The sequence below is a fragment of the Sus scrofa genome, chromosome 1 (assembly GCF_000003025.6).
Source record: "Sus scrofa isolate TJ Tabasco breed Duroc chromosome 1, Sscrofa11.1, whole genome shotgun sequence".
NCBI classification, from domain to species: Eukaryota; Metazoa; Chordata; class Mammalia; order Artiodactyla; family Suidae; genus Sus; species Sus scrofa.
Genome location: NC_010443.5, coordinates 36,709,660 through 36,729,035, shown reverse-complemented (window position 1 = coordinate 36,729,035; position 19,376 = coordinate 36,709,660). Strand labels below are relative to the sequence as shown.

The 19,376-nt window shown below is 35.3% G+C and overlaps 1 long non-coding RNA gene across 7 annotated transcripts in view; it reads right to left on the bottom strand.

Moving 5' to 3' along the window:
- The window catches only part of LOC106508854, a 29,583-nt gene continuing 13,706 nt past the window's right edge, over positions 3,500-19,376 (bottom strand). For 2 of the 7 annotated variants that reach the window (XR_001305930.2, XR_002343016.1), the window contains 2 exons: positions 17,846-17,878; positions 3,500-3,751 (listed from right to left, as the gene is read on the bottom strand). This is a non-coding gene — a long non-coding RNA (uncharacterized LOC106508854). Of the gene's footprint in view, positions 3,752-7,477; positions 16,135-17,845; positions 17,879-19,376 lie in introns of those variants that run through there. The other 5 variants (XR_001305929.2, XR_002343015.1, XR_001305928.2 and 2 more) reach the window with 3 other exon arrangements.

Genomic DNA, 19,376 nt, shown 5'->3' with positions numbered 1-19,376 from the left:
GCAAGTCTATTCTCCAAGTCCATGATTTTCTTTTCTGTGGAAAGGTTCATTTGTGCCATATATTAGGTTCCAGATATGTGATGTCATATGGTATTTGTCTTTCTCTTTCTGACTTACCTCACTCAGTGTGAGAGTCTCTAGTTCCATCCATGTTGCTGCAAATGGCATTATTTCGTTCTTTTTTTAGGGCTGAGTATATACTTCAAATTTAAAAAATATTTTTAAAAAGGACAAATGAGGCCCTTTTTTTCTTCCTGGGGTGTGACCTGTGGCCTGTGGCACCAAGATTCTAGCTCCCCCTTTTCAGCATCTTGGAGTGGTTGTATCAGAAATATTAACTCAGCTTTCAAAAAGATGATTAGAAGACTTGCTCACAGCTTCTTCCTTTAATGCTTAAAGTTACAAAGGAAAAGAAGAAATGACATATCACAGAACATGCTTGATTCATGAAAGGGAGAAATCTAGTTTTGAAAAGTGGTGTGAAACTGTAAATAAAAAAACATACACATAATGAAAAAACATTTTTTAGGCTTTATAGGCATTAATAATTTTCTTTAGTGTGTCTTATTCAATAGAACATTTCGAATACTATCATGGTGCCAATTATATTACAATGACACTTCGAAGATGGTGCTTTTTATAAGTGATAAAATTTTAAAATGTAGACATGAACTTTTTTTTCAATTTTTATTTTATTTCATTTATTACTTAATGAATTTTATTATATTTATAGGTATACAACAATCATTACAACCAAATTTTATAGCATTTCCATCCCAAACTCTCAGTGTATCCCCCAACCTGTCTCATTTGGAAACCTTAAGTTTTTCAAAGTCTGTGAGTCAGTATCTATTCTAAGAAGTTCATTGTGTCCTTTTTTCAGATTCCACATGTAAGTGATAGCATTTGATGTTGGTGTCTCACTGTATGGCTGATTTCACTTAGCATGATAATTTCTAAGTCCATCCATGTTGCTAAAAATGCTGGTATTTCGTTCCTTTTAAGGCTGAGTAATATTCCATTGTGTATATGTACCACATCCTCTTGATCCACTCCTCTGTTGATGGACATTTAGGTTGTTTGCACGTCTTGGCTATTGCATATAGTGCTATAATGAAATTGGAGTACATGTTTTTTCAAGTCATGGTTTTCTCTGGATAGATGCCCAGGAGTGGGGTTGCTAGATCAAATGGTAATTCTATTTTCAGTTTTCTGAGGAATTGCCATACTGTTTTCCACAGTAGTTGCACAAATTTACATTCCCACCAACTGTGTGATAGGGTTCCTTTTTCTCCACACTTTCTCCAGCACTTACTGTTTGTAGACTTTTTGATGATGGCTATTCTGGCCAGTGTAAGGTGGAAGCTCATAATGGTTTTGATTTGCATTTCTCTAATAATGAGTGATTTGAACATCTTTTCATGTGTTTTTTGGCCATCTGTATGTCTTCTTTGGAGAATTGTCTGTTGAGATCTTCTGCCCATTTTTTGATGGGGTTGTTTGTTTTTTTGACATTGAGCTGCAGAACGTGTTTATAAATTTTGGAGATTGATCCCTTGTCAGTCAATTCATTTGCAAAGATTTTCTCCCATTCTGTGGGTTGTCTTTTCGTGTTGTTTAGGGTTTCCTTTGCTGTGCAGAAACTTTTAAGTTTAATTAAGTCCCATTTTTTAATTTTTGTTTTTACTGTCATTACTCTAAGAAGTGGATCTGAGAAGATGTTGCTGTGGTTTCTGTCAGAGTGTTTGGCCTATGTTTTCCTCTAAGAGTTTTATAGTATCTGGTCTTATATCTAGGTCTTTAATCCATTTTGAGTTTATTTTTGTGTATGGTGTTAGGAAGTATTCTAATCGCATTCTTTTACATGTGACTGTCCAGTTTTCCCAGCACCATTTATTGAACGGGCTGTCTTTTCTCCATTGAATATTCTTGCCTCCTTTGTCATAGATTAGTTGACTGTAGGTGCATGGGTTTAATTCTGGGCTTTTTATCCTGTTCCACTGATCCATATTTCTGTCTTTGTGCCAGTACCATATGGTTTCGATGACTGTTGCTTTGGAGTATAGTCTGAAGTTAGGGAGCCTGATTCCTCCACCTCCATTTTTTCTTTTTCAGGATGGGCTTTGGCTATTCTGGGTCTGTTGTGCTTCCAAACAAATTAAAAATATTTTGTTTGAGTTCTGTTACCAGTGTCCTTGGTAATTTGATAGGGATTGCATTGAATCTGTAGATTGCCTTGGGTAGTATAGTCATTTTGATAACATTAACTTGTCCAATCCAAGAGCATGGTATGTCCTTCCATCTATTTGTGTCATCTTTGATTTCTTTCATCAGTATCTTAATAGTTTTCAGAGTACAGGTCTTTTGTCTCCTTAGGTAGGTTTATTCCTAAGTATTTTATTGTTTTTGATGTGATGGTAAAGGAGATTGCTTCCCTAATTTCTCTTTCTGATCTTTCATTGTTAGTATATAGAAATGCAGTCGATTTCTGTGTATTAATTTTGTATCATGTGACTTTGCCAAATTCATGGATGAGCTCTAACAGTTTTCTGGTAGAGTCTTTAGGATTCTCTAGGTATAGTATCATGTCATCTGCAAATAGTGATAGTTTTACTTCTTCCTTTCCAATTTGGATTCCTTTTATCTCTTTTACTTCTCTGATTACCATGACTAGGACTTCCAAAAACTATGTTGAATAGTAGTGGCAAGAGTGGACATCCTTGTCTTGTTCCTGATCTCAGTGGGAATTCTTTCAGCTTTTCACCATTGAGAATGATGTTCCTGTGGGTTTGTCATATATGGACTTTATTATGTTGAGGTAGGTTCCCTCTATGCCCACTTTCTGAAGGGTTTTTTATCAGAAATGGGTGTTGGATTTTGTCAAAGGCTTTTTCTGCATCCATTGAGAGGATCATACAGTTTTTAATTCATCAGTTTGTTAATGTGGTATATCACACTGATTGATTTGTGGATACTGAAGAATCCTTGCATCCCTAGGATAAATTCTACTTGATCATGATGTACAATCCTTTTAATGTATTGTTGGATTCAGTTTGCTAGTATTTTGTTGAGGATTTTTGCATCTATGTTCATCAGTGAAATTGGCCTAAAATTTTCTCTTTTTTTGTGGTATCTTTGTCTTGTTTTGGTTTCAGGGTGATGGTGGCCTTATAGAATGAGTTTGGGAGTGTCCCTTCCTCTGCAGTTTTTGAGAATAGTTTCAGAAGGAGAGGTGTTAGCTCTTCTCTAAATGTTTGATAGAATTCACCTGTGAAGCCATCTGGTCCTGGACTTTTGTTTGTTGGAAGTATTTTAATCACAGTTTCAATTTCAGTGTTTGTGATTGGTCCATTCATCTTTTCTATTTCATCTTGGTTTAGTCTTGGAAGATTGTACTTTTCTAAGAATTTGTCCATTTCTTCTAGGTTTTCTGTTTTATTGGCATATAGTTGCATATAGTAGTCTCTTATGATCCTTTGTATTTCTGTGATGTCCTTTGTTACCTCTCCTTTTTCATTTCTAATTTTATTGATTTGAGTCCTCTCTCTTTTTTTCTTGATTAGTTTGGCTAAGGGTTTATCAATTTGGTTGATCTTTTCAAAGAATCAGCTTTTAGTTTCATACATGATGAACTTTTGTTAAAGTATTTGTTACAGTTTTTCTAACTACTAACTTCTAGCAAATCAAAATTAGTTTTTTACTCTTCCAGGTTGAATCTTCCTATTTGAACCTTCTAAGTCCAACTGGATGACTGGGAAAAAGTTTTTAAAAAGAGGAAAAGATTTTAAGAGTGGTAAATATACATTAAATATATTTATTAATTCTATACAAAGTAATCAGCAATATTACACTTCAATAACATTCACTTTTCGTAAAAATCAAGTGTAAGTGTTATCTGTATAACACCAATTTAATAAATAGAGGGAATAAAAACTTGGTTTTTTGTTGTTTTTTTTTTGTCTTTTTGCCATTTCTTGGGCCGCTCCCACGGCATATGGAGGTTCCCAGGCTAGGGGTCTAATTGGAGCCATAGCCACCGGCCTATGCCAGAGTCACAGCAACGCGGGATCTGAGCTGCTTCTGCGACCTACACCACAGCTCATGGCACCGCGGATCCCTAACCCACTGAGCAAGGGCAGGGATGGAACCCACCACCTCATGGTTCCCAGTCAGATTCGTTAACCACTGCGCCACGACGGGAACTCCAAAACCTTGTTATTGAACAAAAGTTCATATGCCTGATGCACAATGAAGCCAAACCAACCAAAATATTGGAGTTTCGAGTGGAGAAAGATTTATCACAGGGCCAGCAAGGAGAATGAATGGCTCATGTTTTAAAAAAAAAAAAAAAAATCCAGGCGTTTCCGTCATGGCTCAGTGGTTAATAAACCCGACAAGTATTCATGAAGACACGGGTTCGATTCCTGGCCTTGCTCAGTGGGTTAAGGATCCGGCACTGCCATGAGCTGTGGTGTAGGTCACAGATGTGGCTCGGATCCTGCATTGCTGTGGCTGTGGAGTAGGCCAGCAGCTATAGCTCAGATTCAACCTCTAGCCTGGGAATTGCTGTAGGCCATAGGTGTGGCCCTAAAAAGACAAAAAAAAAAAAAAAAAGACCCAAACCCCAAATCCTCAATGGTTTTCTAGGAAAAGTTCTTATAGGCAAAATTTGGGGTGAGGGCTACAGGATGTGTGACTTTCTTCTGATTGGTTGGTGGTGTGGTAACAGAGCTAGGAAAACCTGTGCTCAGCCTCAAGCTGCCACCCTTCACCTGGGTGGGGGCCTTACTTCCCGCAGAAGAACTCAAAGATACTGTTATGCATAACCCTTGAGGAGGAACCAGTATCCTGCTTTGATCCTTGCACTGTTGTTTCTTAATTGTTCCTCTTTTGTATCTGCATTCTCTTACTTCCTTGATTAGCAACTGTTTGAATTTGTTCTTTGGTATTCAGGAAGGTCTAGGAGGCTGAAGGAAACCTATTTCCTACAAACGAGAAATGGGGGACACAGAAAGATTTTGTCCCTGGGGGCTCCACAGGGTCCTGCTCAGTTCCAACCTCATTGACCATTTTGCTGGCTCTATATAATTTAATTTAAAAACTTGTTTTCCTTACTGGAAGGTAAAATTCACATGTCTAATATTTGACAAACAATCAGGCAGAGAACATATTGACCAAATTTTCAAGGTTGGCCAGAATCAAAATCCAGATGGATTGGTAAAACCACTCTGGAAAACAGTATGGTAGTTCCTCAAAAAACTGAACATAAAGCCATATGATCCAGCAATCCCACTCTTGGGCATATATCCAGACAAAACTATAATTCAGAAACATTTGTACAACCAGTATGTTCATAGCAACACTGTTCACAATAGCCAATACATGGAAACAACCTCCCTGTCCATCAACAGATGGACAGATTAAAAAGATGGGGTACATGTTTCCAATGGAATACTACTCAGCCATAAAAAAGAACAAAATAATGGCATTTGCAGCAACATGGATGCAACTAGAGATTCTCATATTAAGAGAAGTAATTCAGAAGGACGAAGACCATATGATATTACTTATATGTGTAATCTAAAATGTGATACAAATGAACCTATCTACAGAATGGAAGTGGACTCACAGATAAGGACAGCAGACTTATGTTTGCCAAGGGAGAGGGGGATGGACTGGGAGTTGGGGGTTAACAGATGAAAACTGTTACTTTTAGAATGGATAGACAGTGGGTTCTGCTGTACAGCACAGAGAACTATGTCCAATCACTTGTGATGAAACATGATGAAAGATAATATGAGAAAGAGAGTGTGTATAGATGTATGACAGGGTCACTTTTCTGTACAGCAGAAATTGACACATACTGTAAATCAACTATACTTTAATTAAAATTTTTTTTAAATCTAAAAAAAAAAAAAATCCCAACGGAAACAAATGGCCTAAAGTTATTTTATGTAGGCCTCTTTATAGACCAAATTTATCATACAAATAAAAACATTTCAGACAGTGTGTAAAATCTTCTTTGCAGACACTGGCCCTTTCTTGTTCTCCTCATCCCTGGATTCTACCTTTAGGTATTAGTCAGGGTTCTCCAGAGAAATAGAAACCATAGGACACATATGTATGTATGTGTATTCATTCATTCATTCATTCATTCATTATAAGGAATTGGCTCATGTGATTATGGAGCTCATCCATCTATAAGCTGAAGACCCAAGAAGCCAGTGGTATAATTCAGTCCATGTCAAAAGGCCTGAGAACCAGAGGAACCAATGGTTTATATCCTAGTCTGAGAGCCAGAGATGAGATGTCCCAACTCAAGACGGCAAGCAGGAAACAAAAAGGAGAAATTCTTCCTTCCACTATTTTTTGTTCTATTCAGGCCCTTAATGGATTGGATGATGCCCATCCAACACTGGGAAGAGCAAATGAATTTACTGAGTTCACTAATTCAAATGCTAATCCCATCCAGAAATACCCTTATATACACACCCAGAAATAACATTTAATTCAAGTTGACACATAAAACTAACCATCACATTCTATACTCCCACTGGCTGCTATTTGAGTTCAACTTTTCTGATTTTTCTTCCCTGGACTCTTGACACTTGCTTTAAACGTGATTTTCCAGTTAGTGATTAAATTTTTGTAAATAACATTTTATAATTGCCCTCTAGTTTCACATAACAGAACTTGGCTAACAGACACTCAATTTTTCCTCCATTTTCTTCTTCCTCCTTTTCTCGCTTCCTTTCTTTTCCTCCTCCTTTCTTGTCTTCTTTCTCTTCCTCTCTTTATCCCTCTCTCTCTTCTTCTCTACCTACTTTCCTTCCCTTCCAAATAGTTTGTCATGCACTTAAATGATTAGAACACTATTTCTGGTACTTAGGACCTACTGACCATCAAGACAGATAAGACATCAGTTTTTAAGAAACCATACTCAAACAATAAAATAATGATTTGGCTCTAATCATAAGTAATGTAAAAGATATAATGAACGATGGGATTTAAAACTGAGCAGGACCCTTTGGAGCTCCCAAGTACAAAGCTTTTCTGTGTCCACGATTTCTGGTTTGTAGGAGGTAAGCTTCATTCAGCCTCCTAGACCTTCCCTGAGTTTCAAAGAGCAGATTCAAACAGTTGCTAATCTGGGAAAGGAGAGAATGCAGAAACAAAGTAGGAGCAGTCAAGAAGCAATGGTACAGCCTTGGGGTCCTGGGGCAGGGTCCTGGTTCCTTCTTAAAGAATATATATAATAATATCTTTGAGTTCTGCAGAAGCTAAGGCCTCCACCTAGGTGGAGGATAGCAACTTCAGGCTGAGTACAAGATTCCTGGAGCATCTCCCTGTAATCTCACCACCAGTCTATCAGAAGAAAGCCATACACCCTGCAGCCCTCACTCCAAATTTTGCCTATAAAAACTTTCCCCAGAAAACTATCTGGGAGTTCAGGTTTGGGTTTTTTTTGTTTTTTTTTTTTTTGTTTTTTTTTGGCATGAGCCACCCATTCTTCTTGCTTGGCCCTCTAATAAACCGTTCTCTGTTCCAAACTCCGATGTTTTGATATTTGGGCTCGCTGTGTGTTGGGCACAGGAACTTTGGTAACAGATTCTTGAGACAGACATAATGGGGGAGGGTCATCTCTGTAGATCAAGTGACATAAAAACTGAAATCTGACCAATGCATGCAAATTAGCCAGGTGAACTCTAATGGAAATAGTCTTTCAGACAGAGGGAGTAACATGCTCATGTCCTAAAAGGAAACACCCCCAAGCATTTGGAACTGAAAGAAATTCAGTGTGGCTGGGGCTTATTAGAGAAAGAAGGGGTAGCAAAAGATGAGGCTTCAAAGGATGGTAGGAGTTAAACAATACAGTGCCTTGCAGGTGATGATAAGGCTTCTGAAGGGAATTAAGTAGAGAGGGATTATGAAGTAATTTGGCTGCATGGGACTGAATGACCAGGCCTGACCATTTGTGGAGGGAGGAAGAAAAATGAAAGGACAAAACTCACACTTTAAATGAAACTTTGAGATAATCTATAATTTGTGCTTATTCTTTTTATACCTATTAGTGAATAATAGTTTTGAACCTTTCAAATTAAACACAACTGTGTTTTGTTTGTTTTTACTCTTACCTAAAGTATGCTCTGCTTCTACTCTTGACATATGAATCCTTGTCTGTGTTCTGAATTGAATTCAGAAGCCTCCTTTAACTGATACATTTTTGGACTTCACATAAAAGTAAAGAGGGAATCAAGAGGATGGTGCAGTACTGTTTTTAGTTCTATGTTTATAAGAACATATAGCAATCAATGTTTGCACCCTGTGGAAATATGGTTTCAATTTTGTCCTTGAAATAGAAGAGATGTGTTGCCAGCACATATTTATTCCTGCAAAGCATCTTCTTATTTCTAGAGTATACAGACATCCTATGAAATTTTGCTTTCATTTTTTCGAGCTTAGTTTAATTTTAATGTAGTGAACACCTGATAAATGACAGCACTTGTTAAGATGAGAATATTAGCTGGAGCGCCATCCCAACAGAGATGGTGGGTAGATGCTAACTGCAATGAGTCTACTAAGAACATCAACTGCTGTCTAATTTATTGAGATTTTTATTTGAACATGCTGGCCGACTTTCACATCTGAACTTTGCATTGTTAGAGCCAAAACAAGGGGCCAAGATTTTGAGACTGAGTGTTTAGAACTTGTTGCATTTTGAACTATGTAGCTTATCACTACCATATTGAATTAAACAGCAGGAAAAGATCATTAATAAACATGACCTTGAAAATTCATTAGGAACATGATACATGTTCATTTGCCAGAAATCTGAAGTCTTGAAGTTTACCAATGACCAAAAATGGGGCCTGTGAATAGCAAAAGAATGACAAATGATAAATAGATTTTTAAATTTTTTTCAAATCAATAGTCCTTTTTTGGACTCCATGTTCTTTTATTATTTTTTCTTAAGCATTTGTGGAGAAACAATAGTATACAATCCAGCATTACTGCAAACAAAACCAAAATACGAAATATTTGGTGAATTCACTCTGGATACAAATGTTCAATCATGATAAATGGGGGTAAGTTCGTCAAAGTTGGCTAGAATATATTTGGATTTCTTCTAACCACTACTGTATTGAATCCTACTTCTCCTACATCAATAACACATTTTATTATTGTTTCATTTTACTCAACTACAGTACCCATATATTTGGAAGTCCCAGAAAAAAATTCCTTTACTAAAATTTGATATTGAGAACTCAAATTCTTGATATTAAATTCACTGTGTGGAAGAGATTTAGAGAAGTTTAGAATCTGAGTGGATATGAAGGCTTTGTTCAGTGTATCCAAGCTTATCCACCACAGTATTTCTTGCTATTTTTCCAAGGGTTATGATGTTCATATTTCTGCACAATTGAGGACTGATCTTCAGTTAAGGTTAAAAAATTTCCTCAAATCTGGATTCTATTCCCATTACTCCACTGAAGTCTTTCATGAATTTCATCAATAATAGCCTATGTGTAAATTCCTCTGAATTTCATAATTTTTAGTAGCATTTGTCAGTGTTGACCACTTTCCTACCCACTTACTATCTTTTCCTGCTTCAGTTTTCTCATATAGAAAATGGGATTGTTGTTAGATTTAAATATGTTAATGTATGTAGAAATCTTAGTGTTTAGCACATAGTGAGTACATAATACTTTTTATCTATTATCATTTTTTAACTATAACCTAACTTCCTACTGTGCCCTAGCTTGTGTTCCCCTGGAAGCAGAGCATGAAAGTGGAGCTGGCATGAAGGTAGTTTATTGTGAAATGATCCCAGGGAAGGAGAAAGGAACCAGAAGAATAAAACAAGAAATGAGAAAAAGCCAACACAAAGTATATTATTAGGTTGGCCGTCTCTATGGGAGCTTAGATAATGCATTTTGAAATTGACTACATTTATTTATTGTCTGTCATACCCTAATTTTAATGGTAAGAATAGCTCTATGAACATTAATTTCCCTCTACTTTCAAGCTGGTTCAGTGTGTCAGAGAAAAAAAAGAAGTTATGGGACCAGAGCACAGGCTGAGGTGAGACTTGCAAAGCTGGTCAAAGAATGCACACTGCTGGTCCCTGCTGCAGCAGCTGTAGTAAGAGGTGTGGCCACGAGTATTTAGGTAATGTTCAAGAGTGTCCAAATAAACACATTCCTCTGGGCTTTCTCTTATCCTTGGTTACTGTTTCTTCCCATCTTCATGCTTTGCTTCCTCATTTTGTATTTTTTTTAAAAAATCTTATTTTGCAATATGATTCACATAAAGTGAAATATACTCATCTGAAATGTACAATTGGTTGGTTTTGAAATATGCTTACACATCTATGTAACAACCACTCTAACTGAAGTCATAAAACACATCAATTCTCCCCCAAATTCTCTCTTGCCCCTTGTAATCAATACACCCAGGCCTACCTCCAGTCAATCACTGATGAATAAAGATGTTGAGCATTGTTTTAAGTGCATATTGACTATTTTTCTTTTGTGAAATATTTGTTCAAATATTTTGTCCATTTTTACTTTAGTTGTTTTCTTACTGAGTTGTAAAAGGTATTTACATATTGTGAATATAAGTGTTTTGTCAGATATATGTATTGTGAATTTTCCCTATTGTGGATTGCTTTTTAGTTTATTTTTAGCAATGTCTTTCAAAGAGCAGAAGTTTAAAATTTCAGTGAAGTCTAACTTGTCAATTTTTTATCTTAGAAAAAATGTTTTCCTTTTTGTATGAAAACTAAAAAGTCTTTGCCTCGTCCAATAGAGCAGATATTTCTCCTGTTTTCTACTAAAAGTTATATAGTTTCAGCTCTTATAATAGGCCTATGACAGATTCCAAGTTAATTTTGTATATGGCATGAGGTAAGAGTCAAGACTCCTTTATTTATTATTATTTTTTAAATATGGCTATTCCATTGTTCCAGTAACATCTGTTGAAAAGATTGCCCTTTCTGCATTGGATTGCCTTGGAATCTTTGTAAAAAACTCAATTGACCATATATATGTGAGTTTATTTCTAGATTCTTTATGCTGTTTAATTAATCTATATGTCTAACCTTACATCAACAGCACACTGTCTGTATCATTGAACTTTGATAGTATGGATAGAAATCAGGCAGAATAAACTTTTTAACTTTGTTCATTCTTTAAAAAATTGTTCTGGTTCTACTAGTTTAGTTCCTTTATATTGTCATAAGAATTTTAGAATTAGTTTGTTCATTTTTTCAAAAGCCTTGCTTGTATTTTGGTTGAGATTACATTGAATCTATAGAAAAATTTAGGCAAATTTGACAGCTTAACAATAGTGAATCTTCCTGTCAATAAATACGGTATGCCAATCCATTTATTTCACACTTCTTTAATTGCTTTTAATGTTTTCTAATTTTCAGGTACAGGTCTTTTATATATTTTGCTAAGCTTATCCTAGTACTTTATGGCTATGCTACCACTGTAATTTTATATTTTGAATTTCCAGTTGTTTTTGAGAGCATGTACTCATACAATTGATTTTACATATTCTTATCTTTTTTCATAGGTTATAGCCTGCTAAATTCACTTATGAGTTCTCATAGTTTTCTTTATTGATTTCTCTATTTCATTACTCAGGCATTTCATTTGTGAATGAAAAGTTTTGTCTCTTCCCTTTATATGTTTATACTTTTATTTTTTTGCCTTATTACTTTTAGTATAATATTTATTATTAGGGGTGAGATTAGGCATCTTTGGTTTGTTCCTGATCTTAACAGGGGGGTGGGGAGAGAATTTAGTTTTTCACCATTAAGTTTATATTAACTATAAAGTCTTTTTTAGAGTATTTTTACCTAGTGAAATAATTTTCCTTTTAGTTCTAGTTTATTGAAAATTGTATCATTAATGGGTGCAGAATTTTGTCACAAATTTGTAACAACGAAAAAATCAATGCATATTCTAATTTTGCTCGAACTTTTAAACACATTGCAGTCTATAAAATGGTTTTGCACATTGCTTTTTCTTTTCATTTAATAAATCTTGGAAAGTTTTCCTTATCTACTTCTGCTAGGGACTTAATGCTGTGCCCTGATTCATATGCTGAAGCTCTAACTCCCAATGTGATGCTATTTGGCGGTGGAGCCTTTGGGGGTTAATTAGATTTGGATGAGATTATGAGAATGGTGCCTTATAAGTGTCCTTGTAAGAAGAGAAAGAGACCAGAGGTCACGCTCTCCCCACCATGTGAGGATACAGTGAAAAGATGGCTGACCATAAGCCAGGAAAAGGGCCCTCACCAAAACTCAAATCTACTGGTACCTTGATCTTGGACTTCCCAGCTTCCAAAACTGTGAGAAATAAATTTCCACTGTTTAAGCCAGTCTGTGGCATTCTGTTATAGTAGCCCAAGCTGGCTAAGATGTACATCCAGAGACTCCTTACTCTTTCTTATAGGTACTAGTATTCTGTTGTATGGATATAGAAACCCTTTGATGGAAGTCTGGTTTGTTTCCAATCTTTGTTGTTTCAGGAATGCTGCAGTGGATGATGATGCATATATGTCAATTCCTGTAATTCATAGCCCAGTTCAAAGTGATTATGCATTTGTAATTTTGATGATACAAACTTGTATTAACTTTTAATTTTTCATTACCACGAAATGATGAGACTCTTGTTCAGATGTATTATGGGAAAGCTCTGTCTTATTCTTGTCTAGATTCAGCCCTCCATTTATCATCCTGGTTGTAAGTCATGTGCCCTTTATCTCTTATTTTCAACAATGTCAGAATGATTACATTATTTTCTCATGATTTTATACTGACTGTGAAGAATTCATAATCCTTTGATCTGCTGTTGCTTGGAGTTCAACATCAGTCACATTCAATTGAATTTTTGTGACTAAAGCTACTATTATTCCTAGATTACACAGAAAATGTATGTGCAAAATTACATTATAAGAAGATTTTTATTCTTCTCTAACACTTAGGCTGGAAAATATCTGCTATAAAATTCAACCTTTGTCTTTTATATTGAACTCTCTCTGCAATATTTCTGTCATTGAGAAAAGTTTATATAGATTCACTTGGAGTAGAGGAAGGAAGAAAAGGACTTACAAGTTTAGTACAATTTAGTTAATTTCCCACAGTTTGTAAAGGAATTGATTCTATCTTACTTTGTCAAAAACAATCTCATTGGCTGTAGCATCAAAGCATGTTTAATTGAACTATTTATGTACCATGGGTGGAGGCTATATACCTACTTTTGTTCTCTAATAAAAAGGAGTGATGTGATCTTTGACAAGTCCAGTAGATTGAAGCTTAAAATATCACTTGCCTATGTGAAGGGCTTACTCTGGATTTACTTATATTAAAATAAGTGCCAGCTTCATCTTCTTTGTACTCCCTTTGGAAAAGAACTAGAAATGGTAATGCTGGAAACAACATTACAGATGACCAGTAAATCCAAACAAATAACAAACTTTGATAATCCCACTTTCTCTGAAGTTTATGGTAATAGGCCCTTTTCATTCTAATCCTATCTTTTCTATCTTTGGATGTACCTCTGAAGAGAGTACAAAAGGAAGAAAGGGAAATGTAAGCCAGAAGAATAGAACTCACTGTACAAAAATTAAATCTGTGATGCCATCTCTTGAAGGAACAGTATGCAAAGCATTCTTGGGTGATTTCAACTTGAGCAGATAATGTCATAGAAATGTAAATAATCAATAATATTTAAGGAAATGCTATAGAAATGTAAATATTTCATCAAAGTAGCTCAGACCATCTGATAGATTTATTTTTCTATCAAATACTTTTGGATGTTGGTGTGAGGGAGCAGGAAGACATTTAGAACTGGAGAAACAGAGTAATAAATTTCCTCTTACTGCTTTTAGTTAAGATGAATATGTTTTATTCATTTATTATGATCTCTTTAATGAAACATACTTAATTGGAATCCTTTTTATATCCCTTTTGTACTAATATATTGAGTTAGTTTATTGGTTGGCTGACTTGAAAGAAATACTGGTTAAGAGCAGTGGCTTTGAAATAGAGCCTGAATTTGAATTTTGGCTTCCCCACTTAGTAACTAATTGGTTGTCTCACATAAGCTCCAATTTCTGAGATGCACAATTTCCTCATGGTAAATGAGACATAAAAACACATATTTCATATCTTGTTATAATGATTAAGTGAGATATGTTAAACATTCAACACAGTTTCCTGGAGAATGATAAATGCTTAATGAATGTTAATAAAAATGAAAAGAATAAAAATTATTTTCCATTCCAGTATAGACACACTAATTAAATATGAGGAAATATGCTTAGAAATAACCACTTGAACTAAAACAATTAAATATATTGCAAAACTTTACATATATATATATATACACACATACAAACACTTATACAATTATGCATATGTACAAAGTAATGGAGAAAAAAGCTTCTGGTAGCAAGAAATGAATATGCTTCATTCATTTATGTATATTTTACAATTACCCATTCTAATATTTGTATCTGTCTTTATATTAGCACATTCCAGAAGGATAAGCAATATTTATAGCACTGCATATTCAGAAAAACACATCTGCATGTACTTTAAGAATTCATCAGGGTGCTGGGCTCCCTGTAGTATAATGCTGTGAGTATAACTTAGGCTGGAAATCTTTCAGGGATAGCATCATAAGACATCCCATGATTTCATGCATTTTCTGGCTGGCATGGTTCCCAGTGGGGCAGGATAGACACACACACTAACATGGCTATTGAAACAGGTTAAAATGAATCATCTGAAAATATTTAAAGGCCAGGATTAGTGAGGACAGCCCACTAATTTTCATTTAAGTATTTTGTAACATCGCTTGATATTAGACTGTATGTTCAGGAACAAACCACCTGCAAATTCGATGTCTTTATTAAATCCAAAAAGTTTTACTTTGGAGTAGATGACAGAGAGCTAAAAGGAAGTGGGGAAGAACTAGAAACTTATAAAGAATAAGTTTTAAATGAGATGACTTAAATTATCCAGAGTATATTTTTTATCATCAGTAAATATACTTTTCGCCCTTTCCTCTTGATTCACATAAATTTAATAAAAAGAGTTTAAAAAAAATGTGTACTGGCGTGCATTTTATTATGTAATAACGTTTGCATGGTACCGCTTTTCTGTTTCTCACTTCATCAGAACTGTTTTTCATTTGGTTGGACCTCCTCAGCTGTGATGGTGTTGGAAAAAAGCATCTGTAGTTGTGCAATCATCTACTGAAAGCTGTTCTGTTTCCATGTAACTATACATCTCTTTGAGACCAAATGGGAGATGCTTAATGTTAATAAATAAGCAGTTTCTGCATAAATAAAGACCAGGCCCTGCAAACTACAGGCTTGATTAATTATTTTTTTTCTGAGCCAAGCCAAATGGACTCATAAAACAAGTGATAAAGTTGTGAATTGTATACTTAGTTAAAAATGCATTCAGAATAAATATGGTTTCTATTTGTAAATACAAATATTATACTTCTATGGGATTCAAACTTAATCAATTACAATAGAGAAAAATACAAATATATGACCCTTGTGCATAAAACACATTCATACCAAAGTCCTGCAGCTATGAACAATATATTTGCCTTTGTTTTAGATGCCAAAAATGTGGTTCAAAGTTCTGGGAGATGTGACCAACTCACCTCCTTTCTGGCCTCCCTCTGTCCCCCCCAGAACTTTAATATTTAATCTGATCAAATGGGAACATTATGTGGTGATTTTCATATAAGTTGCATATATTTGCAGGTATTTGAGAATAGTCTTCAAAAAAAGTGATGGTGCTAACTTTCAAAAAGAGGATGCTTTATACTTATATGAATGTAGAAACTGAGAACTATAATAAAGAAGGAGATATGTTAGCTATTATTTTCTATTGTTACAAGAATAACATTTACTTAGTACAATTTATACAAATATTCTTTTCTGCAATTTTTCCTCATTTATTACAATGAGATCATAAAGTCATAGTTGACCATAATAACAAATATTTGCCCCGGACCAGATTCTGATGTCACAAAATTGCCATTTCACTGTAGGATCAGATAGATGGGAGAACTCAAGCTATGAGGAAGCAAAACCCTGTTTAAATATAAACAGCTTTGAGAATTGTCTGAGATAGTTAAAAGGATTATGAGAAACACATGAAGGTAACAGATACATGTTTGACAATAAAGTTCAAAGTTTCTTCTCTTCTGAATGTTCTACTTTACAAAGAGAGAACATTAAAAGATAAATTATTAAAAGATAAATTACTATATTTGATTTAAGGACTTTTTTCTACCTAACAAGAGCTGGCAAACTATGTCTTCTTTCTAAAAATAGACTAAAATAAATGTCTAATAAAAAATACTTCTTTTTATTTCAGCAGTATATTTTGACAAATTAGCACTTCAAGAATATCCATTTGTAATTAACATAAAATATAATTTTTTGTTAGGGCCCCACCTGTAGCACATGGAAGATTCCAGGCTAGGGGTCAAATCAGAGCTACAACTGAGGCATACACCACAGCCACGTCAACACTGGATCTGATCCACATCTGGCAACCTATGCCATGGTTTGCAGCAATGCTGGATCCTTAACCCACTGAGCAAAGGCCAGGGATTGACCCACATCCTCACAGAAACTAATCTGGTTCTTAACCTGTTGAGCTACAATGGGAACTCCAAAAATATAATTTTTAATATTAATGCATTAAGAAATACAAGGTCCCCAGTAAGAAGCCCCACATATTTTATGAAGTTCTTGTAAACTTCAAGTGGCTCAGCTAGCAACAACCTTCAACTCAGCCTATACTAAATAATTACTACATTGAACTATTCCCTCCAATCTGAATCCAGCATCTGTCCCACTAACTCTGCAAATATATAGACTCCTAAAAAGTAGACTGGTCACCAAAGCCACTTCAGACATAAACTTTTCATGCCTAAACCAAAAATTAAGTTAAATTCTTAAATGTTTTTTGTTCTGTGGGGCTTTAATTTTCTAATCCCATCTCAACCCAGGTAAACTTAGATCTTTCTCTTCCTATAATCCTATTACATTTTACATAGGCACATATACACACACTTACACTGGAGCCATGCTCACAGTTTAATGTATATCCTGAGTTTGCCTGGTTATCTCCCAAGCAAGGAAGATCCTCGGTGCAGATGTGATCATGAAAAGACATGGCAAATATCTCCTTATTTTACACTTATTAAATAAAAAAGTCCAATTAATATGTTATGAGTGAGTAAATGAATTAAAAGTAGTTAAAAGAAAATTAATTTGAAACTCCAAATCATAGATAAGTTACTCATCATATGTACTCTTTCTTTATACAAACCTGTTTCCAGGCTTATAATCTAAAATGCATTTAATAGCAAAATGAGAAATGTAATTCAGCTCAGCTTACTATTTAAATGTGAAACTATATGGCTTATGTGATAACCTTTATACTTTCTATGAAAATATCTCAACCCAGAAGCAAATAATAATGGGCAGATTATTCATAAGATGATTCCATGAACACAGTGTGTCTTAAATATTTTGAGAGTCTTTGAGGAGGGTGTTCAAATTGTTGGAGGTTTGGAATCCAAGCACTCACTTCTTTTCTACTTCAAGTCTTTTTTGAATGATGAGAGTGATAAACAGGTAACAGTAGATAGATATTTTTTAAATGCGTAGATTTAGGTAAGTAGGAGTTATATTTCCTCCTGTGTTTTTGTTTAGAAGATATTTACATTTTTTCTTCCTATTATATATATTTTATGATTGAAAAACAACTCTCTCATTAACCATTACTTACTTGATACATTGAGTTTTAGTCCTCCCAAAAGACCTAAAAGAAACAAGAGCATCAGTCATTTAGATGCTCAGACTTTGAGCTTTATGGGAGGAAAGAAAGATTCTTATCATCTCTAGCAGAGAGGTCCTGGGGAAGATCTCTGATTGGCTCATGTAGACATGTACACCTAACCCTGGACCAAACCCTATGGCCTCGACTAAAGCTAATTATAAGTGATCCAGGCTAGGTCACATGATAACCTCTATGGTTAAGATATGGGATTGTCTTTCTAAAGATGATAACAAGGATACTGGTGGCAATAGCCACTACAAACAGAAACCAATCATTTTTATTTTATTAACCTTTTATGCCTCGTTCTGTAACATTATAGAGATTATAGAAAAAAGATGATTTATATTAGGTGTCAAATATTGGTAATGGTACTATTAATTTAGAAGTGGAAATATTTTGTCTGTATAGCCTTTAAATATTTGCTCTGGCTAGGGATTATTTTGAAAAGAAAAAAATACCACTTTTGCAGCCAGATGTTAAAGAGAAAATTTAATTGAAATATTAGAATGTAATGGGTTATGAAATTTTAAAGTGAGCTGCCAGACCAGGATGAAATTTTTCAAAGGAAATGTCTGTAAAAGGACGTTTTGACTCTAAAAACCCCTTACTCTCCTTGGAAATATAAATAGTAAAGAGAGCAAAGAAAGAAGGGAGATTAGTGAAAAGGATTTTTTGAGCAAAGTTATGATCCCCTCTTCATCTCAAGTCAAGAGAGAGGATTTCTAACAGGATTACTTAGAAAGGCTGAGCTATGGCCCTGTAGTTAGGGAGTCACAGGGAAATATGTAGAGTGAGAGAGTGTTTAGCTGCAATGAAAGTGGAATGAGGCCCCTTTGTGGGGAGTGTCCTGCTGTATTGTGGGTATGTGCGGTGATGCCTGAGTGTTTCCTGGACAGCGGATGAGCTTGAGAGAGGGAGGTAGAGGAGGTGCCTTATTAGATACTGAACAAGCAAGTCCAGGAGAGTGTAAATTCCTCAAAGGGAGAAGCTAGAGTTGAATTACCAGATTAATGTGTATAGCAGAGAATTAAGCAGTCACTGAAAGGGAGCACATTTGCCCAGGGAGGGGAACTTCAGATCAGAGACTACCAGGAATGGGGCAAGGCTAGGGTAGGGCACTTCAAACAAGTATAATAGTTCCCCAGAAGAGAAAGTGTTACCTTTGAACATCTGCCAGCCCTTGAGAATGAAAAAGCAACTTGAGACAATGGCAGTCAAATAAGAATTTCCTGCCCCCAGCTCAACCCTTGTCCTTCCTCTCCCTTTGTCTCTGGAGGGAAGCTTTAAAAATCATGGTTGGGAAGCTTTAAAAATCATGGTTGGGAAGCTTCAAGGATCATGGTTAGGAAAATGGAGGAGTAGAGGAGAAGGCCTAAGGGGAAGACTCAGAGATAAAAAGATACAAAATCAATATCCCTCCCTGCTTTCCTGGCTTCTTGTTTATAATAGGCCTACAAACTTCACCTGGGGGATTGGGACT